General features: G+C 38.0%; 1 pseudogene; it reads right to left on the bottom strand.

Annotated features, from left to right (window-relative positions):
- Window positions 1-228: 228 nt before the first annotated feature.
- On the bottom strand, window positions 229-401 carry LOC122788438 (annotated as a pseudogene).
- Window positions 402-10,446: the final 10,045 nt, after the last annotated feature.

Below are 10,446 nucleotides of genomic sequence, written 5' to 3'. Positions count from 1 at the left end.
GGGAGCCTTAGTGAGGATCTGAAGAAAGAGGGAGAAACCAGCCCCAGACTGACTGTGGTCTCTGTGCATTCCTAAGGGAAATTGCACTTGATGTAGAGAGCTGCATCTGGAAATACTGTGTGTGTACCTGTTAACCTCCCAGTGAGCATCCCCCCACAGGTGCCAGTGGTGAAGATTGAGGCTCGTTGATTACTGGACCAATGGAGGGTCATCGCACTCCCCATAGAATAAGGGTCTCAGCTAACATAGATCTTGGTGCCCTTCTATTAAGGTATTCAGAAGAAATCTTGGGACAGAATGTGGGCAAATACATTACCTAATCCCAAAAAAAGTACAATGGAAGAGCCTACCCTGGGGAAACTACCTTTTTGATCATCATATCCCCCCTGCCAAGTACGTATACACTAATTTATTTAGGCCATCTTTTATAAGTGTATTAGGTTATAATTGTATCTGACTTCTAGAATCAAAGTATCTTCATTAGCATACACAGTGCCACTCAGAACAGATATTTTGTTCAGTATTCCATAATAGTTAGCATGAGAAAATGTGATACAAAGTAATACTTCAGAGAAATCAAGTCCTGGTAGCCCTCCAAAAATGAACAAAACAAATGCAGAAAAATCACTGACAATATAATTTTTGTTTTACTTTTTATTTATCATTTATTGATTGGGTTTGTCCCACTAGGTTGATGGCCTCTTTTCAGAGTTCATATTATTATTTGTCTTCTCTTTGCAAACAGAAGACTTGAATATATGATGTTTTATTAAAATAATTTTAAAAGAAATATAGCTTAATACCTCATTTTCTTCTTCATTCACATGGTCACCATTATTAAAAGAGATAAGACCATTATAATCCCTGAATCAGGCTTTACCATTGTCATCTTTGGTATCATCTTCCTTAGATTTTAAAGGCACTCAGCTCATGGTTTCATATTTTTAGCATGAGGTAGCTTTTAAAAGTTGGCAGTATGAGAAGGAGGAAGTGTGACAGACAGATAGTCCCTGCCTCAAGCTGTCCTTCATCAAAGCCATTTTATACAACAGCAAGATAAACAAGCATTTGTCAATGCCATGCTTTGGCTTGCATTGGAGCTAAACTGCAGCAGTAATGGATACAATCTGCAGTCCATAATGTAAGGAAGTGTAAGACAGTGTTCATTTAGAAATTAAGAAAATAATCCTTCTTTGCATTCACAATGTAATGTTATATAAGGGTTATGGGTGGCAGGTAGTCTGTTTTTCCTTTCATGATCCTTTTTTTCATTTGTATGTCTATTTGCATGTGCTATTAATTCTGCTGGTTAATAACACTAGGAATTGAATGGCGTAACATCTTCACATGGAAATGTTTAGCTACTTTTAAAATGCAATACTAGAAACATTGCTGCATTCTGGATAAATACAATTTTGATAGCTTCTAAGTACACACTGCCTGAAAATTTGTTTATTTAATTTTTATTCATGTAGCATTTGTTAAGTAGGATAGTCAAGCTAGGAAAAGTAGACTGTCATCAAAGACCTGATGAGAAAAGTTCCAGCACAGAGAATGACAGTTTCCTTTTTTTGTACATTTGATCAATGTTAAATGTTGCATGGGTGTTAAAATATTGCATGGGTGTGCACCACTGGGCAACTTACTATATTGATGGGCATCTATCCTAGTGAGAAGTATTCGGCTGGGGAAGGTTAAGAATTTATATGAACTCTAGTCTGCCATTTTTGTTGGTTCCCTCAGACCTCATCCTACTGGTTCATCTTCCCCAGTGCACCACATCCACACTGGGTCTAACAGACATGCTTCTACCCCCAGACTTACTCCTGTATTGATTGGGCTGGTCGTGGATCCTAAGGGCATCTTGGTGGCCTGGTTATCTGTACTTCCATCCAAGGGAAGTTTTGATTTATATGTCCTATTCAATCCCTTTTTCTTTCCCCCTCACTCTCAATGACTTCAGCTGAGAGCAAATCTCCTCTTCAGACCATTCCGCTCCTTAGGGAGCATCAGTGATGACTGCCCTGCCACCAAGGGCAGGCATGCCCATCCCTCCTTCCCTCTCCATCAGCTGCCTGAGCCACTAATCAAACCCAGGTCACCTAGGACATAGTCAGGACTTTATCCCTCTACAGCTCCAGAGTGGCATCAGATAGCCATTTTTTGACTGCTAAATAATAATGGGTTTTCACATGAATGCAAGCTGCAAATTTTGCAGTCTTATTGTAACTTCATTATAGTTTCAGAAGTTGTATGTTCTGTAAATCTGAACATATACTACAGGAGGTTTGCTATCAAAAAGAAGCAAAAGGATCTGTGGGGAATGGCGTTTTCTTATATATCTATGTTTTTTATTATTCTGCTTAATCAGAATACTTTTGGAATAAAACTAGAGTCCATATAGAAAATCCACACACTTGCAGGAGTATATGCACGCTTTAGAAGCACAGTGACTTGAGATCACCATTGAGCTCCCTCAACAAGTCTTTTGAGGCAGAGAACTTAAACATTGAGCCACTCTGTTGCCCAAAGTCTCTCTTCTCTTCTCTTCTCATCTCTTCTCTTGTTGCCTCCCTTCACCAATAACATTCACTTCTTTCCCTTTGCCTACCACTTCAGTCATCTCATCGGCCCTCCTCATCTTGTTTGCTCACTACACCATCACACATACACTTTAATTTTTATAACACCCCTTACCTAATACCATTGCTTTATTAGCTCACAGTATAGTTAACTCACTTGTTTTCTTGTGAAGACTTATCTTTATCTCTTGCTGTGTTATATTTCAGAATAACAGTTGGACTGCATGTGTGGCACCTCTTTGCCTGCAGACCATAGTAGTGTATCCTGTATATAGTGTACAGTTTAGGTTGCTGTGGGCATGCCTTCATTTCTTTAATAGATACTGCTGCAGTACTGTTGCGGGAGCTCTTGAATTACAACACACCCACCCAAAGCCCACTACTTCTAAGATATTTGATGACAGGTCATTGACATGAACATGGTTATTCAAACTTTTTTTCATATCTCTTTCATTGATTTTATGTCAGAATTCTGAAGTCTGATATAATTCCTGCACTGTACTAAACATTTTTATAGTTTAATATCTATGCAGCTTTTCTTTCTAGAATTCTACCATAACTTGCCTCTGTCCAGATGGACATACCTAACTTAATTATCTAACTAACGCTAACTAAATTATATGCTTAATAATTAGCCACATATGTTTGCATGTATACTTTGCCAGCAACTTTAACAAATCTGCTTCTGGCAGGCTTGAAATCAGGTGACTGTGTTGTGAATTAAATAACCAACTGATTGCCTGTAATATGCTACTTCTCTGTAATACTTAAATCAGCAGAAATGCGGTAACAGTTTTCCTGATCTTATGTGGTTCTGACATTTAATTTATTTAATGGCTGTGAGTAGCAGGAAAACCACTTGCATCGCTCAAATAGAAGTGAACAGCATATTTTGCTTCTAGTCTTACATTAATGCCTCATTGTGGTCAGTACACCACCTTCTAATTATAGAGTATTTGGTGTTTAATTGCCGTCAGAAACACATGAGTACACAACTCACAACTAAAGTACCTTTATATATCAGTCCAACACACGCAATAAGACAGCAATAAGTGTCTCACTATGAATCACTCATGTATTACTTGTCTTCTCTTTTGATATCAAACAGTACACCATTATTCTGCATTTTCAGCTGCCCAGGCTGCACACACTGGGCTGTATTTCTTAGCATCTGGCAATGTTGCTGGCTGTGATAGCAATAAAATACTGTTTATATCAAATTATGGACTTCCATAGAGTTTAGTGATCAAGCCACTGTTTTCTTTCAGGTTTATATGGTGCTGTATCTGTTTTATTAAACTGTATGTGACTATGCTATGACATTTTACCACTGGATAACATAAGAAAACATTTGTACCACACTAGTAACTACCACGCACAGCCAGGTAAACAACCACTTGTACTAAGCTCCTTTTATTTGGGGATACTAGTATAAATGGGAATGAGCTGATGACAAAGTATTTTTTTTTGTTCTTTCCTCAATTTTTAATCCTAGAATTAATGAAATTCCATACTAACATGTCTGAGCAAAAACATGCTTAAAATTATATTTTGAATTATGCAGTTATTAACATCCCTTACCACATAAAATCAATGGAAATAGTATGCAATTTTCCAGCAGCTATTCCGTGACCATTTTTTTCTATCTGGTAAGACTCTTTTCTAAAGTATTCACAACCAGAAACATTCTGGTTGTTTCTGAGCACTGGCTGCATTAACTGCCATCATCAAATGACTGGACCCCATGCAATGCCAAACAGACAGAAGTTTGTCTGCCTCAAATGAGGCTGCTCTAGCTGGTATTTGGACAATGTTGGTGTTGAATGTGCACTTTGTGAAGTACTGGAGGGAGTCATTTCATATGGTGATCTATTTTCCTTCAAACTGCAGTGACATTGGAGCTAATTATAATATAAAGGAGGTATGGTGACAAAGTCCCTGCATGGAGGTTGAGCCTTCCTCCAGAAAAACACGTTTTAAGCCATCATGCAATTACTTTTTTGAACAGCTTTGTGTTTGCCCTGGGAATGTCCTAAATCCACTGTAGCATGACTCAAAAGTAAAAAATTATTATGATACAATGCAGAGCATTCAGAGTTTGCTGCTACATGAGCATAAAATGGACAGGCACTTATGTCTGCCACATGCCAGACTTATCATTGAGAAAGAAGTACAAAGTCATTGTTTTTACGGGAAAGGAAAAGGACTTCAACAAATTACAGATGTCCACCCTGGCTAATACAAAATTGTTCTAGAAAGGGTCAGGATAACATTTAGTGATTGATTGAGTGTGAAGAATGGTCTGGACAACCTCAAGATGTTATAATGTTATAATGTACACTATTTTATCTTCTTGGTCTAACCTGTTCTTCCATTTGCCAACATTTAAGCTACTGAATAAACTTAGTGTAGTAGCCAGGTTTACTTCTGTCCCAAGCACTCTCAGTGAAACAAAAGCCAAGTCCTTTCTTCATCACCTTATGAAGTCTGCAGGCTTATAATGAATGGCAAAGGTGAAGGTTCAGCATTTATTTGATGTCTATCTTCCCAAGATTGTTAGACTAGTCAACCATTTAGTTGTTGTTCCTGTAACTTAACTGATGGTGTGGTACATATGACTATGTTGCTTTTCAGAGACCAATGTACCTATGAGCCTATTACATCAAATAAGCTCAGATTTACAAAAGAATTTCACATAGGTAACAAAATTTCATCATCTTTTATGCTGGGGACTTTGGTCCTACACAACCTTACTTAACATAACCAACTCTGGTTGCAAAACCTTAATATAAATCATGGAATTTGGAGATTTGAGCCCATTTAGTGGAATGGGTTCATATAATCATGCCTCTGAAAAAATGACACGATAAAATAAATTAATACTGGAGCTGTTCCTTACACCTGGAAGAATGTAGTTAAATTTCACTTACACAAGGCTGGCAGCAGGCCAGAAAACCAGCGACACTTCTTTCTCTGTCTTCTTATTAAGTTCATAGAGAAGGTGAAGGGTCTATATTATAAAACTGAAAGCCAAATTACACGAATACGTTTACATCGACACATAAAGGTCGATGTACGAAATGAGCGAACAACGTAAATGCCGAAAGGGATAATGCCAAATGTATTTCCACAGCCAGCAGGGTGATCATGGGGATGAGGAAATAAATCATTTTCCCCACTGTAGTGCGGTCTCCGAGTTGGTATATTTAAGTAGGGGGGTGTGGGGGTGTAGGGGGGCTTGCCCCCTGCAAAAATGTTTAGAAAAGTGTTTTAGTTTAGGTGTTTTGAGTTGGGTTTACCTTACCTGTATGGCACTGTTGCTTCCGGTATCACGTTTGGCATTCTCCTTTTCGGCATTTACATTGTTCACTCATTTCACACATAGACATTTATGTGTCGATGAATTTGTATTCGCATAATTCGGCTTTCGGGTTTATAATATAGACCCTGCATGAACAGGCAACTGGTACCTGTTATGTAACCTCAGAGACTGCTAGGTCACTCAAAGCTTGGCCTTGTGCCTGGTCATTCTGATAATACCACTGTAATAAAATTCACTAATCTTACTCCTTAAAGGATGGGGTATGGTGACATGATAAACTACGCTGCTCTTTAACTGCTCAAAAGGGTTTTATCATCAGTCAAGACATGAAGAGGCAGTAAAGTGGCTGTATGACAGACATACCATTGCCTGACTGTATGATATGTAAGCACCACTCTAAGATGTGGTTGTGTGGGGATGATACCTGTGAATATCTTGCTCACAGATTTGCATGTGCTGCTCCTTTATGACAGGTGAACCACACTGACATTTGTCAGTGTCATTAATAATGTGGAAGGGCATCTTTATGACAGTTATGCTATACCCGGATAGTAAAACATAGTGCACTATGGTCTTTCTGACCTACAGTATCACCAATGATGCTAATCAGCTTCACAGCTGTGCTTGTCCTTGATGACAACATGCTGTATTTGACATCATTTTGATCTGTGACACTACCTCTCTCTCTCTCTATATATATATATATATATATATATATATATATATATATATATATGTGTGTATCTAACAATATCTTGCTCACATTATAATGCACCTGCAACCTAATATCAGTTCTAAAACTACAGCAGTACCCCTGATAACAGGGCGAGCAGTAGCACAGCTTCTTTTTGTATTCTGTGCTGATAGCTGATGTTAAGGGGTTGTGCTCTGGCACCAGTTCTACAGTATAGGCATTAGAGACGAGACTGAGCATCTGTCTAAGTGATGCACCACTCCCTCATTGTAGCTAAATCACTGATCCCCTAATGGTCTAGAGGAGGTGGTGGCATATGGCAGCCATAAGACATGGGAGAGTGCAGAAGAGGGAGGATTTCTCCCTTAGTACTCCAGGAATGCAGGCCATTACATAACAGTGTACAGAGTTCACATAGCTGTTCTGAGCTGGTAGCATATAGTGATGGGATACAAGTCTAATTTACACCAATGCTATTGTGGTAAAGTGGGTAGAGTATCCGTTTTATGACTAGAGTTATATTCTGTTATGATAATTTCAGACTTCAATGTGCTTCACTTTTAAATTATGGTTGTTTATCTTTTAGGATTTGGTAGTCTCTATACAGTGCTTGACATTTGTCCTTCTCAATATTCCAACAGGAAAGGGATAGGGGGGATTTTTGGTGAAGGATCTGCCTGGTAGAGTTTTTAGTTGAATCTAGAACAGAAGCAGCTGTTAAAAAGGGATAATTTGTAGGGCATATAAAATATTGAACGATAATTTTAAGAATCGATTAATGGAGGTTAGAAAAGATTGGGGGGAAGATACTGGAAAAGCAATTGAAAAGAAACAATGGGGAAAGCATATGTATGGCTCCCAAGTATGCAATTTAGTTCAGAAGGTTTAGGATCTTTGCTTGAAAGTGCTTTCATATTTATGTTTATACCCCAAGCAGAAGATTTTTTTTTCCCTCAAGTAAATAGCAAATGTTGGGGGTGTGATGGAGAAGAAAGGGGTAACATGGAACATATATTTTGGGAGTGCAATGAGTTGACAGATTTTAAAAATTCTCTACAGAGCACTCTATCAGAATTATTGGGTAAGCAAATGGCTGTAAGTAAGTAAATGATTCTTTTGAACTGGGAGCCTGGGATATAGGATTTGAATTGCCTAGACATAGCTGGCTGTCAAAAAAAGCAATTACTAGAAAATTGAAATCAAAGTCTACACCAACTGTATTTGAGATAAAAGAACTGGAAGAGGGATCTTTAGAAAAGGAAAGCAGCAAATTACATAGAAGTAAATGGAAATTGTGGGAGCAATGCATGCATAATAATGTTCAGGAGGAGGAGAACTCAGGTTTAAGGGAAGGCAGAAATTCAACATGTTTTTTGTAATGTTGGACTGATAATAGAAGCAAAGAAAGTATATGTGCTGCATATTGTGTTTAAATGGAAAAATGCTAAAAGGTTTGTTTTCTTTTATGTTAATGCATGTTTGCCTGTGTCTTAAATGATAGTTTAATAAAGGTGTTTAAAAAATATTCCAACAGGAATTATAGGGAAATAATATCCCTGCTTGAATGATAAATCAACAGTTTTGGTGGGCCACCTGTGTTGGTTTATGCCCTTGCATTAAAAGTTTATCACAGAGAGGGATAAGTTAGCCTCTCACAGAAGTGCATAGTGATTCATTTTAGGAGGTAATGTTTAATAGATCAAATTAAGTTTGACTGAGACACTGAACTACAGCACACTGTAGGCTGCCTACCACTTTCCTGTCTGTTGCTGCCATCTTTTATTGCCAATAAATGCAAAATTATCAACACTTTTTTATACATACAATTTCCCTAGAAAGTAATTAGTTATCCTTTTTATCATCCTACCTGGTAGGCGCCATTGCAAAATATGGCTGTCCCATGTGACCAAAACAAACATTTTTCTTGTTCCTAATGCCATGCATTCAATGACTGCATGCATGCAAACCTGATATACTACATGTTTTACCATGTATGGGGGCTTGTGCACAATACATGTTAAAACAGCACTACTGACTTACATTTGTAGATAAAGACAGAAGAGAATTAGGGTTTCATGTACCATGGCACTAAAATAAAGCACATTTTTAAAGTAATGCCATTCTAGAACAGAAGTGCAACATAGCAGTGAGTTACATAATTTATGTATGTGATTGCTGTGGGGGGTTGAAGTTTATTCACATGGGCTGCACCATCATGGCAAAATAATGCCCCTAACCATGGTCAAATTTTATATTTTCCACTCCTTGCTAAATTGTGTTCCTTTACAATACCATTCTTCCTACAGCAATGACAGTTAGTTAAGGACAAAGCATCTGTCTGATTACTGTGTTACTCATTAACTGGGTCATGAAATTCTCTGTTACTGCTTAGATATGCAGCCATGGCATTAATAAGAATGTGAGCATGTTCTCAGATGGCAGCATGCGATATTCTAAAGCTGTTATGGCATTTTGCAATGCCATTTATGGAGAGGGTTAAATTGTATTTTTTGATAACAGTGCTACTGACTGATGATAACATGCACTGTCCATGTGCCATTCTGATTTATGGGATGTCAGTAATGAGGTTGAGTCGCATCTGCCTGACAGCCATACTACTGCCTGACTAGTAGTGCATAGTGTCTTATACCAGTGACCATTTGCATCTGTCAATCAGGTGGTCTTCTTATTTGCTGAGTCATGCAGAGCTCTGCCCGTATTCTAACATCCAGCAATGCCACTCATCAAGGCTGTCTTAGAACTGTTCTTCTTCCTGATGGTAGAATATGGTGTTCTGGTATCTTTATGACTGATGATGCCAGTGGTAACAGCTAGAGCAGCTGTCTGTCAGTTTCTGTACCTCCTAACATGTTGCCATGTTCCAGTCTACATCAATGAAACAATGGAGGACAGAGTACCCATGTACCAGATCTCCTAATGTGTTTTGGTAAAATTTGATTAATGTGCTACAAGGCATCAGCCTGACTGACTATTTTACTTCTTAACAGTAATGCATAGTGCCTTGTTACTATTTTAATGTATGGTAACTTCACTGATGAGCAGAGACACCAAGTCCCTGTCATCTGTGCTGTTCCTGATGACAGATTGTAATGCGCTGTCATCATATTTATGTGGAATAATTCACTAATGCCATCTATGGACATCCAAACTTAGCTGGTGGTGCTATGGAACAATTGTATACCCATCTACCCATCCTCTTATTCTAAACCCAGAGTAGTTAATTAATACAGCTGTTAGGTACTTTACTCAGTTATACTCTACTGTTCTGGCAAGGGCTGTCATCATAACTCCTTTACTAAGTTCTGTAGCTTAACACTTCTATTTGCTTGCCATAACAACCTAATCTGAACTAGTAATGCAGAAGCCCATGTCTCTGTGTCACATCCACTGTGTTGGCAACTTGAGAGATGTTTAAGCCCTTGTATATTCTCAAGTTGTATATATCTTATGAATGGCATTTGTGCAGTAGTTAGTGCATGTCTTCTATTGTTATGACCTCTTGTCTTCATATAGAAATGTACTTTAGTTTGTGTAAAATATCCTACTGCAACTAATGTCTGTTCAGCTTCTGAAATTAATATGGATTTTCTACAGAGACCTGTCCTGTAAACAGTCTGTGCTATGTAAAACTATTCTGGTCAGTAATCATTAAAAATACTGATTAAAACACACAGTTATGCTGAAAACAGAAACAGTGCTTGGATACCATTCTTACTTAAGATAATGTCACTAAGGAGACTAATTATCTGTTCATAACAATCTTCTTCTTCTTTTTGGCTTTTCCTGGTTAGGGGTCACCACAAGAGATCACCTGTCTGCTCATGATT

The sequence above is a fragment of the Protopterus annectens genome, chromosome 13.part0 (assembly GCF_019279795.1).
Source record: "Protopterus annectens isolate FY-2018-M chromosome 13.part0, PAN1.0, whole genome shotgun sequence".
Lineage (NCBI taxonomy): Eukaryota > Metazoa > Chordata > Ceratodontiformes > Protopteridae > Protopterus > Protopterus annectens.
The sequence above is the reverse complement of the archived record's forward strand: the minus strand, read 5'-3'. Positions and strand labels throughout refer to the sequence as shown.